We start from the raw sequence: 20026 nt of genomic DNA on the forward strand, positions 1-20026 counted from the left end.
CGTAAAGTTATCGCTAAAAACTAAGTTGAGATAGGTGCTGTCAGGGTAGTATAGCTGCTCCGTCTATAATGGAGATGATCCACAATGGTTTTTTTTTTTTTTTTGTGCGGCACACCCACCAGGTTTGGGGGAATGTGTCTGACATGACGCTGAGGCAAGCTGCAAAACAGCAGGATGCGATTAATGACCACAGGATGAGATTGCTACAATATGGCTTCGCCCCAAGACGTCATATTTCATGGGATTGTGTGTATAAGTGTTGTCCTATCATCCTCACTTCTCTTACCATCCGTCTTCAATTTCTAAATCCTGCATGCTTAGTGACAAAGACTTTGGCAGATTAGACGCACCCCGCAACGCATGCATTCTGCTCCTCTCACAACAAAATGAGAACCTTAAATAGATTCAGGGAGAGAAAAATGACACCGCTTTGTTGCGGTGGGAGAAGCTTCGGGGTCAGCTTTAAAAAGGTTCCAAAGGACCACAAGAGCGAGGCCCGACGAGGGCGCCGGGAAGGACGGGGAACCCTTAACCAGGTGTCAAACAGTGACCGAGCCGCGGTCTGGCTCAACCTGTTCTGTGATGTTTGTTGACACGTCAGGGAGAGAATTTGGAAGCTTTCGCAGCCTTCGTAAATCAGAAAAGGGCACCTTTTTTCCCAGGGCTCATCCCGCGCTAATGCCGGCAGACTTTATTACCATGACGACGGAAGCGGGGGGAAATTCTTCCCGAGGCCTTTGCAGTGTACCTGCAACGGGATAAGCCGAGTGTCCATTGGAGATGTTTTTTACGACGTTGGAAGGATACATCCCGATGCTTGATTCTTGACGTGTCTCTGGAATTTCACAGCAAGTTAGTGAAAGTGTCTCAAGGGTGGAGCGAGGAAGAGGACGAGACATCACCTCTTTCAGTTTCGCCTTTGCACTTCTTTGTCAAAATCTGTTCTGTATCTACATCGGACATTCCACACTGGGGGAAAATAGGAAGTCCTTTAATTCATTGACGGTGAAGGGAATAGGTACCTTTCTCGCAGACACCATATAAATAGTCTAACACATTTCTTATAGTAAAGCAGTTAGGGAGATGATACTACATGCCATTTGACACAGTAAAGTTGACCGTCTTATCAGCCCTCGCCTGATAAGCAAAGAAAAAACGTCATCACGTCTCCGGTGGGGTCAGGGCAAAGGAGATGGTACCGTTTCTCGTAGTCACTGTCTAACACACGTAATATAATCAGAGAAAAGTATCATTTCTCATATTTACTGCAGGACTGTTTGTATTACTCTAACACACCCAATATAAAATAAACCGCATTTACACCAGTTTAATGAAAAGCAGAATAGTGGGCATAAAAGATACACAACGTCATCTTATCACAGATGCCCAACATGTACGTCATGAGCAAGACTGACGCACCAACTCTCGCAATCAGTTCTCCCGGACACTCCAGGACAAACAGCAGGGCGCTCTGTCCTAAAACAAGTAGCATCGGAGAACACCCGCGCCCAACCAGGATAACAAGTTGATAGCCCAAACCTGCCACAGAGGGATGATCCCAAGACAGCACCCCGGCATGCCTTCCGCCCTGCCCACTCCACCGCAGCTTTCAAAAGGACTAAACATTTAGATAACTGTCGCTTCTCGGGAACATTCCTATGTAGCCGATGTTTTGCCGACCCGGGATCCAGCATTGTCTCTCCGTCGTCTGTTTTTGCCTCATTTTTGACCATTGTCGACGAATAAATTGTCAACCTGTTTTTGGTGAGCCTTCTTTAAACCGTTCCAAAGGGAGTCAGTACAAAGGGTTAGCACCGGAGTGGACGTGCAGGATTTGGCCCTTCACGGCAGACTTGCGGGAGCGGTGCCTACGGAACACCATTTTGGTTCGGCTGTCGCCTTTTCTGCAGCTTGGCCGGGGGGCCGAATTCCAGTTGTTTTTTTCAACAATGTCCATAACGAAAATATTTCGCTAACGAAAATTTTTCTAGGAGCTAAAAACGTGTGTCGGAAGACGAAAACATAACGAGACGAATGCCAGTTTTCGTCTGACGAGACGAAAATGCAAGTTTCTGTCATATTTAATGCATGACATTTGAGTCTGTGCTCCAGGCTTGCTTGTTTTGAAACACATGGTAAGATTTGTTTTCTTATCTTGACAAGAGAAAATGTACTACAGGTAGTCCCCGGTTTACAAACACGTTCCGTTCCTACATTGGCACTGTAACCCGGATTTCCGCATAAGTCGGAATTCGCGCATTAAATACCTCAAAACAACCTTAAAAAACTATCCAAAAACATGTATTATACGTCATTGGACTGTCCTCGTCAAGGCGTTGGAGCTATGTTCTATCTATCCTATCACGAGTAGCTGCTGATACATGCTAATCATTTGTTATTGCTGTATCAGTTAGTGTCTGCACATCATCAAAAACAATCACAAACTAACCCCAAGTGTTCGACTACAACTGAAAATGCACAATAAACAGCACAAAAGGGGTTATATACAATCGTCGCCACTGAATCCTTCACAACCAAAAAATGTGCGCGCAGGCTGTCACCTCCGTCACTCGGTTGCTCTGTGTGTGCGCTTGTGTGGGATGGGCGCATCTGTACATGAGCTCGCTTTCTGTTCTATGCTTCTTGTGTCAAATTAAAAGCATGCATCACAAAAAAGTCAACATTAAAAAACATGAGACGCAGGTTTCAAAGTCGAAATCGAATAAGTCGGGTCTGTCGTAACCCGGGGACTACCTGTATTGCTTTAGCCTTCAAAGGTCTGTGCTGAATGATCTTCATACACTAAGGGCACTTTGACATTAGACCAAGAGGACCAGGTCTGGTTGGAGAACTTCATCACAACAACACTTGCAAATGACTTGTTGAAAAGGTTCAGCATTCACACTGCGCCGTCCTAACTTTCAGAGGAGTGTCACGTAGACTCATGGCGCACTTATTCATTAGACAAATTTAGAAGTGGAAATACCTCCCTCCAGCGTGGCGCGTCACGGCATGGAGCGTTACACGTAATGTGGCATTAGTGCACCCTACTCCGCTTGCATTCAGAAGCAAGGCAGGGTGTGCTTAAAGACTGTAATACACTAGGCGCGTCAGCGTTGTCACTGCGTCAACGCAGTGAAACGCGGCCGTTCGACTCAAGTAACGACTGCACACCAGTTGCAGAGTAGCTGCGTGTCAGACACGTCCTAGAAGCAGTTCAACGCGTTGCGCCTGAAACGAATGAGTTTATGATTTGTCGCAAGACGCAACCCTCCTGTGTCAATTGAACTAGGTAGGATCGGGCAGGGATCACACTCCTCAGCCTTCCTTGTAAAGTCATTCAGGGGTGCTGGAGAGGAATGTCCATCGGGATGGCGAATCTTGGACTCAGGAGGAACAGTGTGCTTGTCGTCCCGGGTGTGGAACACTTACCAGCTCTACAACCTTTGCAGGGTCCTTGAGGATGCATGGGAGTTTGCCCAACCAGTTTACATGTGTTTTGTGAATTAAGAGAAGGCATTCGACTGTGTCCCTCAGGGAGTCCTGTGGGGGGTGGTTCAGGAGTACGAGGTACCAAGCGCCCTGGTAAGGGCTGTTTGGTCCCTGTACGACTGGTGCCAGAGTTTGTTCCGCATTGCCGGCAGTAAGTCGGATTCGTTCCCAGCTAGGGTTGGACTCCGCCAAGGTTGTCCTTTGTCACCGATTCTGTTCAGACATTTATGGAAAGAATTTCTAGGTACAGCGGTAGTGTTGAGTGGGTCCAGTTTGGTGAAAGGCAAATGGTTGCTGTATTGTTTTCTTCAAATAGTCTGGCACTAACTGATCGAGCCGCTACACAGACACTCTGCTCGTAAAACACATCCGATGGAAATTGGGGGCGAGCGTCAGCGATGAGTTGACGCATGGGCAATGCTGACGTGCCGCAGACTCCCTGTTGTATTACCAAGGTTAAGCGGACCAAGGCCCAAGACTTTTGAGCAGACCAGAGTTCATTTGTTTGATACGCAGTATAGTTCAGATGCGTGTTCATATTTACAAAACTGAGCCTGACTGAGGACTCTGAATTAACTCTGGTCAGTTTAAAAAAAAAAGTGGTAGTGTAAAAGCACCCTAAACGTAACTCCTAGTATTAGCATAGCATTCGCATTTTTTTTTTTTTTTTTAACATACTGTTCATTGCATCCAGGAGGGTATAATCAATTGAAAATAATGTAGACTACAGTTTTCCTGTTGAGTGTATTATCACCACCAAGTTGGTGCTCATCTGTAAATGTTCTTTCAAAATTGTTGGAAACCTTTATTTTGGGGCAAAACATTTGAATTTTACAGATCAAACGTTTTGACTAAAACTAGAGGAAGACATTTTGAAATAACTAAAACATGACTAAGACTAATAAGTCCTTTCGTCCAAATGACTGCGAATAAAATTTAAAAAGCCGGTCAAAGACAACACTGACGGTGACAGACGAACAAGAGCTCCCCTAAAAATGAAGTGTTTTCACATTGCCCACACTGTAACACATCAACACACTGTTCCAACGGCTTGAAAGGTAACTCATACATGAAATCATTAGCTGTCATTGACGTTGATAAATGTCCGATCCATTTATAACAGGAGGAGTCGCTGCCAGCCCGGCCAGTCCAAAATTAATTGGACGTTTATAGCCATCAATGGCACTGAAACATAATTCAACGCCAGGCATATAAATTTGATTGAATTCAAAATCCCAGGATTTGACACCTATTAAATGCAGTGAATGAGTTAAAAACACACTGAAAATTTGCTGATGCTTCAAGAGGTTGTTGGAACAGAATAGGACAGCCTGCAGAGAAAATAATGGGGGCATATAGCAGAACAAACCAGAAACCCCACCGATTCCCCTTTCCCCATGCGTGAACTGCAACTAATTAATGTCCTCAAGGGGCGGCGCACACGAGAATATAACCGTTTTGTCCCGGACCAATCCATTTGTATGCTTCAGATAGGCGACTTTGTTTGAACACTTCGTTTCTACGACAACCCATCAGGTCGCATTTGAGACAGATACTTGAAAAATTCTTTTCTCGGAGGAAACGAAGACTAATGACCGTGAGACAGGCGTTTGTCTATATTTCATGAACTCCCCGAGGGAAGAAAGAAAATAACCTAGCCGTGTCTGGGCACATGTTGCACATGCGAGAAAGGGGGTGGAGTATTCCAAACCCAAGAGGAAATTGGTTATTTTGAATTGATTGTGAAATTTATATTGCGTTACAGGGTGCATATCTGAGACATTGGCACCTACAGTAGGTAATTAGTTGGATCCTGCTCAAAATTTGTGAGACTGTTCATGAGACATATGAGTTCTTAAGTTATCAAAATGGTGAGTTTTCATTCGCAGGCCTGACCTGGGCAGGATGCTAAAGTCAGCCATTTTTTTTGGGCAACACACCAAACTAGGGTTGGGCATCGAGCATCAATGGGCTCCGGGACTAACACTACGGTTCTCCCGGAACCGTTCAATTTTTAAAATTTTGATTCAAAGTTTCAATGCCCTGACCGCCTACCGGAAAAAATAGCTGCCGAACACCACGAAGAAGAAGCCACATGAAGTCTAGCTCCGTTATGAGCAAATCAAACGAAGTGGCTAATTTAGCTTAGCACAAAAACGTGTTGCTTCGACTCACATAAATGGCAACAGAGTAACAGAATGAGCACACCGAAATGATATAAAACCCTCTGTTATAACGTGCAAACTTACAGATTTTTTTTTTTTTTTTTAAATCAAGGGTTCCCAACGATATGTAGCGCAGAGGAAGTGTGTAGCGGAGAATCAGGAGTTAGAATAGTGACATCTTTTGGACGGATAAACAATATATTAGTTTGGAAAGAAACTTGAAAAGTAGTCAACTTAACCCTTTAATGCCAGCAATATGAAGCAATTATCAGAGAATCCCAAAATTTGAAAAATAATCTCCTAATGAAACTTTTTTTTCAAATTTGTAAAAAGAAAGGTCAAAATGAATGTGTAATAAGGGCTCAGATTTCTATAACCCTTGCTATATCCTGTTTGTTTTTCTCATGGACTTATTGTACTTATACATGTCCAGTTCTTTTCAGGTTGGCCATTGTAGTTACAAGACCTTTAGTAACACTACATTTTAAGGCCTGTGTCCACTTCTCCGTCTGTTGCCGCGACGACCCCTTGTTAGCCATTTAAAGGAAGTCGATTTTTTTCATGGACTTAGGCAACTTATAGAGCCACAGAATTTGGCACACTTGATCGAATTGGTCCAATAAGATTAATTTTGGGTTTGAATAAAGACGTGGCTACACATCTCAGTAGTGCCTCCTTTTTTGTAGGACCCTGTTCAATTGGGTTTTTTTCCTCCTTGGGATGGGAATTCATTTTTAATCCTCAAAAAAGAGGCAATTCGAGCAAGTTACCGTAATTTTCAGACTATAAAGCGCACTTGACTATAAGGAGCCACTCAACAAATTTGACACGAAAACTGCATTTGTTCAGAGAAGCCGCAAATGTGCTCACTGTTATATGGGATATTTACACTGAAAGATATTAACCGGGAACACTTTATTTGACGGCGGCATCATAAGACTGTCGTACGACAAAATGAACCACCATTAAGCTTTGCAGCCAATTGGTTCAAAGCTTCATTGCTTCAAGAAGCTTCTTTTGGCCATCACTGCTCCCTTGGGGAAGACAGTTGAAGGAGATAGTACCTTTTCTCGTAGGCACCGTCTAACTGTTTGCATTACTCTAACACACTTAATATAATCAATCAGGGACTAGTATTGTTTCTCGTATTTACTGTTTGTTTGTATTACTCTAACACACCCTATAAAAATAAATAGCACTTGTACCATAGTTTAAGGAAAACAAGCAGAACATAGGGCATAAAAGATACACGACACCTTCTTATCAAAGAAGCCCAACATGTGCGTCATGAGCAAGATTGACGCACCAACTCTCGCAATCAGTTCTCCCGGACAGTCCAGAACAAATGGCGGAACGGTCTGTCCCAACACAAGGAGCACCGGAGAACGCCCGATATCCAACTGAGAATACGACTGACAAGACTCCAAGAGCTTCTTTGTCGCTGAGGTGCAAAATCCACAACCCTCGTTTCCCCCGGACAACAGTAAGTCCCGAATCCTCCAGTCTAATACACAAACAGACAATAATCCCAAACACACCCTTCTTCCTGGCCAAGGCCCGTCCCGCGAGAGCCTTCAAAAGACTGAATGTTTAACTAAGCGTTGTCATTTTTTCAGGGGAACCTTTTGTTGACTTCTGATATGGTGACCTTGGAACGAGTTTGCCTCCTCGCCTGAGTCTGTGCCTGTTTTGCCTTTCTGTTTGATCACCGTCGAAATTGTCAACTTGTTCTCGGTGAGCCTTCTCTCAACCTTTCAAAATGGAGTCAGTACAAAAGGTTAAGACTAAGGTGAATGCGCAGAGTTTGGCCTTCTGGCTGGATTGCCTGAGTCCAGCCGGCCCTGCTTGTTGGATCTGTGTCAGCACGGGTCCGCTGGTTCGGCTGGCGTGATTCTGGCGGTCTGGCTGGAAGATCAGATTCCTTCACAGTCAACCTCTGCCGCCACCTGCTGTCAACACTGTTGTTGTCCAACATGCCTCCTAGTATGCATTGCAGCGCTACAGATCTAAATAACAATCAAAATTCATGTTCTAATTACTTCTTCAGTTACTCTTCCAGTTGTTTCATTAATTGCTAGCTCTGATATTTGGTTAAACTATTTGACAGTGGCGCCATAAAACTGTCATAAGGCCATCATAATTATGACATGATACTGCTATGAACATTAATGAATGCTTCTGACAAATGTCATTTTGTGTCATCGGGCAAATTATCTCACTTTTTAATATATCTAAAAGATCCTAGCTGGACATAAATGTAGTTAATGACATAATTTGCGGGGAAAAAAGATATACAACAAGGCATGTTTGAACTGATTTCTTTTTTAGTTTATTAAGTACTCATTGAAAAATCAACCCCTAGTTTCACAACAAATAATAAACTTTTGTTCCAAATGCGTCTGAGGAAAATACGGAAGTCTGGTCTCTGCAAGCGTATTGATTATTTCTACCAACTACCAAACAGATAACAGTAATTTAACCCTTCACTTTGCGCCATGTGCGTCTGGCTGAGTTAAAAATTAACAACAAAAAGAACACTTGCCACTCTGACAGATTGGAGTAAAGAAAAAAAAAAATCCGTTTTCTTCCCGACACAAGTGACCGTGAGTCACCGTGTGCGTGTAATTAATTGGTTTTGCTGCCTGGTTCGACCGCGTCTGTCAGTGTGGAATTCGCATTTGGCCGTGAACTCGTACGTGTTAGTTGAGGTATTAACTTATTTGAGCAAGGGATTAAGTGCTACCGGTTGTCCCGCGCATGGAATGACCAAACAGAGGCCCCGGTATGTTTGACATACTGCCGCCCTGTCACTCGCCTGCGAGTTGGCCTTCTAGCTGTCACGCGGAGAAGCCACTCAAAACTAATGAGCCTGGAAAAAAAAAAAAAACACTCTCACAGTCAACACCATGCCCATCCAAAGTGAGAATGTCATTTTCGTTGCTTTACATGCTGTAAGGGCCGAACGAGCGCTAATTACGAGCAAAGAATGCAAGCAGACAGAAACCTACATGCGTTAGCGGAGTTAATCTTCTTAATAATAATAACACTAGGTCGTCACACAGGAAACGCGCAAGCAGACAAAACAAGCGCTATTACAGTGTTAGTGTCAGTGTGATTCTTCCGGCTGCCTGCGGGTTTCAGTCAGGTTGTCGTTTCAGAGCCGTAACCAAGTTGAACGTTAAAACAAGGAAACAAAACAAGGCACAACATTGTCGAACAGTGTTTAACTCTTTCGGGCGATAAACGATAGGCTAACAGCAGTCCCAGTTTAAATAGATTGGAATGAGTGAATAAATTACAGATCTTGTTGTATAGTTTCATAGCCAGCGCTTTTGATTGGTAGAATTCCTTGACTTTTGAGTAACGTTTGTTTCTTTGTGACCGACAGATCAATCGGTCCTCACATTTTTTTACCAAACAACTAATGATGTGGTGGTATATCGAGGTCGGAATTTAAATGTAACAGACTAGGAGGGGTTTGCAAATAGCGCCAACATAACATGCAGGTATGGGGGGGCTGAGGCCCCAAACAACTGTCTGGCACGCCTGTCCACAAGCCACGCCCCTGGGTACAGTACAGTAAATAAAAGACAATAGCAAGTCCTTTGAAGCAATCGGCAAAACCTAGTACAAATGACCTTCATGTGAAGGTTGCAAAAAGTATTCAAGTATGCAAATGAAACATTTCTTAGGGGCCGTTTTACATGGTGACTCCGAGAATGCGAAAAATGTCAAATTTGCATTTGCATCTCCATTTGAACAACGTCGCAATTCCGCATGAAAACGATGCAGTATTCATGCCAGAGCCTAGGGGGCAGTGCAGTTTTACTGGGCCACAGAGAATGGTGCACTTTGACCCCACCAAGCTCCCTCAGCCCGGAAAAAAAATGTGATACTTTATGATACTTGGATAAAAACAATATCCTGTAAAAATATTGGAGTAGAGAGACTGAAAAAATTACATCTTGCGGCTCTCTTCGTCGCGTTTTCCTCGTTCTCAATAATTCCCCGTCAATGGGCTGAATAGTAAAACCAATGAGCCCAGACTCCCGCTGATGTCATCCACCTGTTGGGGACGCTCGAGCCCTATAACGGTAGGCTTGGCTAACCGGCAGATTATAAGACTAATTTCTCGTCGTCTGCACTTTGCTAAATTGTTGTATATAGTCGAATCATCTCAAAATATGATTCTAATTCACATATTTTCTTCAGAAAAGAAAATACTACATATATGGCAATACTTGACTTAACAGAAAAAGTCTATGATGCAATCGACAAAGGTGACTTTGGAGTTGGCATTTTTTTTAGACCTATCCAAAGCATTTGACACCATTAACACTGAAATACTCATCAATAAACTGCAGCATTATGGGATTAGAGGCTTAGCACTAGACTGGTTCCGCAGTTATCTGTCTGGACGACATCAGTATGTCAACATTAACAATTCTAAATCATCATACAAAGTCATCAAACATGGAGTCCCCCAGGGCTCCATCTTAGGGCCGCTCCTCTTCAACCTGTACATTAATGATTTTGTTAACTCCACGTCCGTTTTACATAAGGTAATATTTGCTGATGATACAAATTTGTTTTTTTCCCATAAAAATCCAACTGCACTTGAGCAAATCATAAATAGTGAATTAAAGAAAATAGATACATGGTTAAAATGTAATAAACTATCTCTAAATATCAATAAAACAAATTACATTGTGTTTCGCTCCCATAAAAAACAAGCCACTAAACAAATCTGCCTAAACATAAACGGAGAAAACATTGAAAGGGTCGACTCTACAAAATTTTTGGGAGTCCATATTGATGAGTGCCTTAATTTTAGAAAACATTGATGAAATTACACATAAACTGTCAAGATATGCTGCTCCTTTCTTTAAACTGAGACACTATCTCCCACTCTCTGCACTTCTCATTTTGTATAAATCTTTATTTGAACCACACTTACAATACTGTAATGTCATATGGTGCAACACATATCCAACTTATTTAAAAAAGCTTGAAATACTACAGAAAAAAGTTATACGTCCCCTAACATGGTCTGAGTTTAATGCTCCAACTAAAATAATTTTTCACCGCCACCACCTCCTGAGGCTTAAAGACCACAACTATTACCAAAATGCTTGTGTAATGTATAAGATTATCTATAGACTAAATTATAAATTAGGTGACCTCGTCCCAGTCTGTACTCCTCAACACACATACACTACCAGAAGAAAACATCAAATCACAGGAAAAAAACGAAGGCTAAAGTGTACAAGTTTTAGCATTGTGTGCAAAGGACCACAGATTTGGAATGAACTGGATGAAACACTTAAAATGTCACACTCCATCTCCATCTTTAAGAAAAAACTCAAAACTCATCTCCTAGCAATGTATATATAATATGCTGAATCTTTGAATAATACTACTGGTGTCTCTTATCAAATCCAATGTAACCAAAATTTTGAAATTGCCCACAGTTAATTGTGTGTGTGTGCATGTGTGTATGTGTGTTTTGTCTAACTGGGCCCCTGCTAAAAGCTTTGAATAGCTTCTTTGGAGTGTCCGATTCGCCCACCTTAACATGTGAACTGCTAGCGTATGATCACGTACTGTATTTGTTGATGTGCGAATAAACTGAAACTGAAATCCTAATCCTAATAATGCTATTTAAGACTTTTTTTCTCCTGTCGTATGCTCTTTAAGTCTGTTCCAAATGTTCACACCTTCCTGGGCTAAGGGGAGGGTTGTAAAAGAAAATAATAGAGAAGCACTGGCCTAGAGTTAGTTGACTCTTAAAAATGGCCAAAGGTAACAAATTGTAGCAAAAGAATAGCTGCCATGTTTTAGAGAACTGCAGACACAGGAGACCAACAACAGGGACAATGTGACGTGCAATCCAATCCAAAAATATAAGAATATTTTCTTTCTATAGGTAAAAATGTCCAATTACAGTACAGGGACAACTTGATCTCGTTTTCAGGTTCATTCCTCTGGTTATCCCAAAGTTCCTCGCACAGTCGTCTCCGGAGCTCGTGAGGCCTCTGACACACTTAATGGGATTATGCTAATATCATTTTGGGACGCTGACCTCGGGCCGGTGCCAGGTTTCTTACACATGGCCGCACAAAGACGGTCGAGGGTAGGAAGGGGGGGCCACGCCCCCGGGCTTGGCCCCGGCATAGCTACTTGGCACCGGATGGCATCCACGCGGGGCCTTGCTCAAGACGGATGGCGGCAGGGGGAAAGTTTTGCATAAAATCGTAATTCCAGGAAGATCATTTCCCACATTTTACGGCAAATTGATATCAGAAATGGGATCCCGACAAATACTCTAAGGTTCTTAGGATCCTGGGCAACTTCCAGTTCCAGGATCTTCTAGTAAACAGATACATAGAAGTCAACTGTAAAAAAGAATAATATCGCCATTCTTCAATGAGTAGCTAGAAGGAAATGCGCCACGCTTCTTGAACTGAGGGTGAAACTTCCATGGAAACGTGTCTGTGATTTAGCACAGCTTCCTCCGCCGTTGGTTTCAGCAGGAATTTTATGGACCGTATGAAAAAGTAACTCGGCGCTAAGGTCCATTTAATGTGTCTCAAACAGAGGAATTGTGTCACACCAATACACACTATGTGAATCAAATCAAAACAAACTTGCATGTTTCTGCTATTAGATTCCACACGTGGGAATCGCAATGTAATATAGAAAAACATCTATATCAGGGGTGTCAAACTCATTTTTGTTCACGGGCCACATTTATGGCAATTAGATCTCACGTGGGCCGGACTAGTTAGTCAAAAAGTGAACTCATTGGCTGCCATTGACGGTGCTCAACCATAGACTTCATAATATATTGACATGACAATTTTCAAAAATTTCAAGCTCAAATATTTTCAAAACCAAAGCTGCTACCGACCTAAAACAAAAACAGGCACCTACCTTAGCCATATACGAGTCTCCATGAGCAGCGGCATCAAAAAATTCAAAGTCGATCCCTGATAAAATCCCAAATATATATATTTTTTTTAATATAACAAAATTCAACCTGGCTATAAAATTCTCAGATTTTACACTAGATACACAAAAATAATCAAATGCAGAGATAATTAACTATATTTTCAGGATCAATAGCAATATTTAACATAAGTTTTTGCCCAAAATAGCAACTTAAATTTCTTTCGACAGCTAATAAATCAATTTTCACATCAGAAACTTAAAACTTGAGGAAAACATGCTAAATCAATTATAAATAATTAATAGGTTATCAATAAATTCTATATGCAATCACAACTTATTGTACAATAGAATAGCCATTTATTGTCATTATACAGTTCTATAGTTAGTTATATAGTTGTAGTGAATGAGGCTCGCGGCCGCTTGACCTAAACAGAGCTTTTCTGGCGAAAATTCTTTTGAATAAATGCTTAAATCCCTAAATTCTTCATAGAAATAGACATAAAACAGTCTCGATTCTTGGTTGAAGGCAAAGAAACCGTGCAGTTAGCGTTTATTTTACGTAAATATGGCTAAGTACAATGCTACTCTGTTAGCAAATGAGGCTAGCAGCAACCTGATGTAAACAGCTTTTCTGACGAAAATTCTTGTGAATAAATGCTTAATTCACCCAATTTTTCATAGATATAGACATAAAACACTCTCGATTCTTGGTTAAAAGCAAAGAAAACGTGCAGTTAGCGGTTTTTTTTTTTGTAAATATGGCTAAGTACAATGCTACTCTGTTAGCGAATGAGGCTAGCCGCCGCCTGACGTAAACAGAGCTTTTCTGGCGAAAATTCTTGTGATTAAATCCTTAAATCCCCAAATTCTTCATAGATATGGACATAAAACAGTCTCAATTCTTGGTTAAAAGCAAAGGAACCTTGCAGTTAGCATTTATTTTACGTAATTATGTCAAAGTACAATGCTACTCTGTTAGTGACTGAGGCTAGCTGCCGCCTGACGTAAACAGAGCTTTTCTGGCGAAAATTATTGTGAATAAATGCTTAAATCCCCAAATTCTTCATAGATATCGACGTAAAACAGTCTCGATTCTTGGTTAAAGGCCAAAAAACGTGCATTAAGCGTTTATTTTGCGTAAATATGCCGAACTATGATGCCAATACAGTAGCGGCTGATTTCTCCCATTGAGATTGCTTCTGGTGCGCACCAGATTGCTTAAATTTATTTTATTTGTCGATTGCAAGTTAGCGAGTTGGTGCATTGTTAACTGGCTAACTTGCACAGCAAAATTCCTCTATCTTAAATGCTATATAATGCTAATGTGTACAACAATTGGCTAACCTGCATAGCAAAAGTCTGCTACCTTAAAAGCTACATAATGTTAATGTTTACCAAATTGTTTCTAGTATGCACCAGAAAAAATCTGGTGCACACAAGAAACAATCTGATGTGCAACAGATTGTTTCTGGTGCGCACCAGAAACTACCTGGTAAACATTCGCATTATATAGCATTTAAGCTAGCAGACTTCTGCTATGCAAATTAGACAATTGTTGCAATTGTTTCATTGCGTCAATTGTGTCATGAACCAATGTACCAGCATACTGACAGCATATTGCATCACACTAATTCATCACAAATACTGTGTACTCTTTAATATGTCACAAAGAACAACTGAGAACAGTATATAAGGCACGAAAACATAGCATTCAGTGTGAGATCGACAGCGATTTAGCATACGATTTGCATGCCAACAAGCCATTACCGCTCGACCTGATGGTTTTCTTTGCCTGTCAACATCAATAAAATACTTTATCTGCGATACGCAACTGATTCCTCAGTTTCGTACCTGACAAATTGGCTAACTGCATAACAAAAGTCCGCTAGCTTAAATGCTATATAATGGTAACGTTTACAACAATTGGCTAACCTGCGTAGACAAGGTCTACTAGCTTAAATGCTGTATAATGCTAATGTTTACCGGATAGCTTCTAGTGCACACCAGAAACCACTTGGTAAACAGTATAACATTATACAATAGCATTATAAATCCTCTAGCTTAAATGCTGTACAATGCTAATGTTTACCAGATTGTTTCTAGTGCGCACCAGAAACTACCTGGTAAACATTAACATTATATAACATTTAAGCTAGCAGACTTTACCATTATATAGCTTTTAAGCTATAGGACTTCTGCTTTGCAAGTTAGCCAATTGTTGCATTTAATGCAATTGGCTGACTACACAGCAAGAGTCCGCTAGCTTAAATGTTATATAATGCTAATATTTACAACAATTGACTAGCTTGCATAGCAAAAGTCCTCTAGCTTAAATGCTATATGATGCTAATGTTTACAACAATTGGCTAACCTGCATAGCAAAAGTCTGCTAGCTTAAAAGCTGTATAATGCTAATGTTTACCAGATTGTTTCTGGTGCGCACCAGACTGCTGAAATTTATTTTACGTCTGTCGATGTCCCTTTAGGGGCTCTGTAGATATTGTTTAAAAGGTACTGAAAAATTGGTCTTGAAAGTCCTTAAAAAGTGCTTGAATTTTGACATGGAAAAACGTGTATGAACCCTGTGTACTGTATAGAAGAGCTACAACATTCCTGTCAGGCAGAACAACCCCGCAGATCAAAATGGACCCCTTTGCAGGCCGTTTCTGGTCCGAGGGCCATGCATTTTACACCCCTGATTTGTATTATATTCACAATATTTGGAGAAACTTGTTGACTTTGGAATTTGGTGATGATTATGGTGACAATACAACCCACAGAAGAACCGTATTAAAACAAAATATAATCAAAAACATTTAAAATTCATGGCCTTCAGAGGTTTCCACAATGGATCTAAATGGACTTTTGATCTTATTTCACTTGAAGATCTATTTGATTGTTTTCCAGTTTCTCTGTGGGTGTATCCGTTCATTTTTTCTTACCCTTTTCCCCTTTCTTTTCCTCTTCCTTTTGCCTTCAGAAAGACCACCCATCAGGCTCGGAGGGGGCAGACGTCTCCTCGGAATAATAATGGGGTCGTCCTGGGAAAATTGCCCATGGAAAGGCCTGTCTGGAGAAAAAAAAAAGAAAAATTTGGTCTCGTTTCCGATCCCCTCTTGGAAACATTCATCAAGTGTTCTCCCGCTGTTTGGTCGGGAGGCAAACGGTCCCCACGAGGGGCCCACGATCTGACTGAACAAGCGCATCATGTAAATGATAGGAAAATAAAAGAAATGTATGCCATTGACGGGAAACACTTTATTTGACAGTGGTGTCATAAGACCGTCATAGTAATGACATGACACTGTCATGAGCATGAATGAATGCTTATGACAAATGTCATCAGGGGCGGCCTGGGGGCAGGGAAGTGAGTCATTGAAAGTCCGGCCCACTTCATGGACAGTTTTGGAAGCCATCCAGCCGGCAAAACAGAGAGGTCCACTACTAATATTTACGAACCTTGGCCAGAACTTGTTCAGAACTGTGGATTTACAGTACCACAAAAATGAGAACTGTAACCTGATCAAAGTATGCAAGCAGGACTTAAAATTCAAATTTTCTAAATTTAGACACAGTAAAAATGCATAAATTTGAGTATGGGAGTAATCAGAGAGGTCACCAACATTGGCCAAAATTTATTCAGAATTGTGGATTTACGGTACCACAAAAATGAGAACTGTAACCTGTAATCTGATCAAAGTATGCATGAAGGACTTTTAATTAAAATTTTCTAAATTTAGGTAAAGTAAGAATGTATAGTTTTGAGTATGTGTGGTCAGAGAGGTCCACTACTAAGATTTACAAACCTTGGCCAGAACTTATTCAAAATTGTGTATTTACAGTGCAACAAAAATGAGAACTGTAACCTGTAATCTGATCAAAGTATGCATGTAGGACTTTTAATTTCAATTTTCTAAATTTAGGTGCAGGAAAAATGCATATTTTTAAGTACGTGTTTAGTCAGACAGGTCCACTACTAATATTTACCATCCTTAGCCAGAACGTATTCAGAAATGTGGATTTACAGTACCACAAAATTGAGAACTGTAACCTGTAATCTGATCAAAGTATTCATGTAGGACTTTTAATTCAAATTTTCTGAATTTAGGTACAGGAAAAATGCATAGTTTTAAGTACGTGTTTAGTCAGACAGGTCCACTACTAATATTTACCAACCTTAGCCAGAACGTATTCAGAAATGTGGATTTACAGTGCCACAAAAATGAGAACTGTAACCTGTAATCTGATCAAAGTATTCATGTAGGACTTTTAATTCAAATGTTCTGAATTTTAGAACAGTAAAACTGCATAGTTTTGAGTATATGTGTACTCAGAGAGGTCCACTACTAATATTCACCAAAATTGGCCAGAACTTATTCAGAATTGTGGATTTACAGTACCACAAAAATGAGAACTGTAACCTGTAATCTAATTAAAGTATGCATGTAGGACTTTTAATTCAAATGTTCTAAATTTTAGTACAGTAAAAATGCATAGTTTTGAGTATGTGTGTAGTCAGAGAGGTCCACAACTAATATTTACTAACCTTGGCCAGAATTTATTCAGAATTGTGGATTTACAGTACCACAAAAATGAGAACTGTAACCTGTAATCTGATTAAAGTATGCATGTAGGATTGTTAACTCAAATGTTCTAAATTTTCCTAAAGTACAAATGCATAGTTTTGAGTATATGTGTACTCAAATAGGTCAACTACTAATATTCACCAAAATAGGCCAGAATTTATTCAGAATTGTGGATTTGCAGTACCACAAAAATGAGAACTGTAACATGTAATCTTATTAAAGTATTCATGTAGGACTTTTAATTCAAATGTTCTAAATTTTCCTAAAGTACAAATGCATAGTTTTGAGTATGTGTGTAGTCAGAGGTCCATTTCTAATATTCACCAAAATTGGCCAGAATTTATTCAGAATTGGGAATTTACAGTACCACAAAAGTTAGAACTGTAACATGCAATTTGATCAAAGTATACATGTAGGAATTATAATTCAAATTTTCTAAATTTAGCTACATTAAGAATGAGGTTTTGAGTATGTGTGAAGTCAAAGAGGTCCACTACTAATATTTACTAACCTTGGCCAGTACTTATTCAAAATTGTGGATTTACAGAACCACATAAGAACTGTAACCTGAAATTTGATCAAAGTATTCATGTAGGACTTTTAATTCAAATTTTCTAAATTCTCGTAAAGTAAAAATGCATAGTTTTGTGTATGTGTGTAGTCAGAGAGGTCCAATACAAATATTTACCAACCTTGGCCAGAGCTTATACAAAATTGTGGAGTTACAGTACCACATAAATGAGAACTGTAACCTGATTAAAGTTAAAATGCAGAACCTTTAATTCATTCTTCCAAATATTGGTACAGTATAGTGTTTCTGTCAGCGATGACAATGAAAATATTTCGTCAACGAAAACTTTTGTCATGTCCATGAAGAGACAATAACAAGCTACAAACATGTTCTGGGAGACTAAAACGAGACGAGACCGAGGCAAAAATGCACAATAATTTCCGTCACATGTTCACAATGTGTGACATCTATATGTGCAGTTAGGACTTCTATTCACACATATTCTATGTGCAATACTTACGTGCAAATATTAACGTGCAATATTCAATGCCTTCACTGTCAAACTGCTGCTACTTCACTTCGATTATTTTGCACTGCCTGAACAATGGACTATCTCATACACAGTTTTATTTGTATGTATTTAGATTTTATACTTGCAAGTCACTTTTAAAATTTTCAACTTATCCTGCACTATGCTCCACAATTTCATTGTAAAACTGTGTAATGACAACAAAGGACTATTCTATTCTATTCTAGGCTGCATCTTTGCAGTGTATGGTTGTGTCACTCATGTGACGTGATGTGCCCCCCGTGCGTCTGTGAGAATATGCAGTGTATCTTTAGCCTTTAAGGTCTGTGCTGTGAGATCATCACATAGTAAATGTAGCTTGAAGCATTAGATTAGAATTCACGTTCACATTAGGCTAATGCTATCAGTAATTGTCCTCTTATACTCTGACTTTATTTTATTTTAATTTTATTTTTTTTAAGAATTTGTGGCGTCGAGGTGGGTTGAATTAAAAATAATGTACTGTTGTCCTGCTGTGTGTGTATTTTCACAAAGTTGGTGTTGTCCTTGTAGATGCTACAATATGTGCTTTATGTTTGGAGTAATTAAAGGATTTTACAAAAATATTTTTTGTAAACAACTAAAAGTTGCACAATTACTCGCGTTTTCGTCAATAAAAAATTGATAAGGACAAACACATTTTGAGATGACTAAAAATGACTAATAAGTATTATTGTCGAAAAGACTAAAACTAAGATAAAAACTAAAAGGGCTGCCAAAAACAGCACTGCTTTAAATTCAAATTTTCAGAATTTAGGTACAGGAATAATGCATAGTTTTGAGTGTGTGAGTAGTCAGAGAAAATTGTGGATTTACAGTACCACAAAAATGAGAACTGTAACCTGTAATCTGATCAAAGTATGCATGTAGGACTATTTAAATTTAAAAAGTACGAATGCATAGTTTTGGGTATGTGTGTAGTCGGAGGTCCACTACTAATATTTACCAACCTTGGCCAGAACATTTTCCAAAATTGTAGATTTACAGTACCACATAAATGAAAATGAAAATGCAGGACTTTTAATTCATTTTTCCAAAGATTGGTAGAGCAAATGTCAGGTTTCATGGATGAGGTGGACCCATACGCAGGGACAGCAGCAGTGAACTCAAAAACTTTTTGATGATAATTAACAAAAACACAAAGTAAAGAAAAGGCCAGGGGATTAAACAAAAAGCATCAAAACTTACTCAAACAGGGAATGCAGGAACACGAGGGCAAAGACGTGGATATTGACAACCATGGGATAGATATTGACAATGACACAACAAGGAGTGAACACGCACTGGGAGCTTAAATACACAGACAAGGGTTGACGAGACAATGAGACACAGGTGGTTGATACAAGAGGCAGCAGATTGGTCAAGACAAAAGGAGCATGCAACAACAGGTGAAATCAATGGATAATCACATGGACAAGAAACACAAGGGCAAAATCCTAACAAAACTAAGGACCAGGCATGACAGTAAAAATACATAGGTTTGAGTAGTCAAGGCTGTCCACTACTAATATTCACCAACCTTAGCCAGTAATTATTTAGATACAGTATGTAGATTGAAGGAGATAGTAGTGATGGAGAAACCGAAGCTTTCTGAAGCAGTGAATCAATATCAAGCAGTGTGTCGAAATGGTTCAGTGTTATGAAGCATTTGCCTCGAATCAGTGTGGTGAATCACGACACTGCTTCACCACTGCTTTCTGTATCACTGAAGCAAATGTGTTGAAATGGTTCAGTGCTACGAGGCATTGGACAC

At 40.1% G+C, this 20026-nt stretch overlaps 1 long non-coding RNA gene across 3 annotated transcripts in view; it reads right to left on the reverse strand.

Annotated features, from left to right (window-relative positions):
* The window catches only part of LOC130904668 (uncharacterized), a 161281-nt gene extending 141751 nt beyond the window's left edge, over positions 1 to 19530 (reverse strand). For all 3 annotated transcript variants that reach the window (XR_009060886.1, XR_009060885.1, XR_009060884.1), the window contains exons 1-2: positions 19462 to 19530; positions 15551 to 15678 (exon numbers count right to left, since the gene is read on the reverse strand). This is a non-coding gene — a long non-coding RNA (uncharacterized LOC130904668). The remainder of the gene's footprint in view (positions 1 to 15550; positions 15679 to 19461) is intronic.
* Between the last annotated feature and the right edge of the window lie 496 nt (positions 19531 to 20026).

The sequence above is a fragment of the Corythoichthys intestinalis genome, chromosome 16 (genome assembly GCF_030265065.1).
Source record: "Corythoichthys intestinalis isolate RoL2023-P3 chromosome 16, ASM3026506v1, whole genome shotgun sequence".
NCBI classification, from domain to species: Eukaryota; Metazoa; Chordata; class Actinopteri; order Syngnathiformes; family Syngnathidae; genus Corythoichthys; species Corythoichthys intestinalis.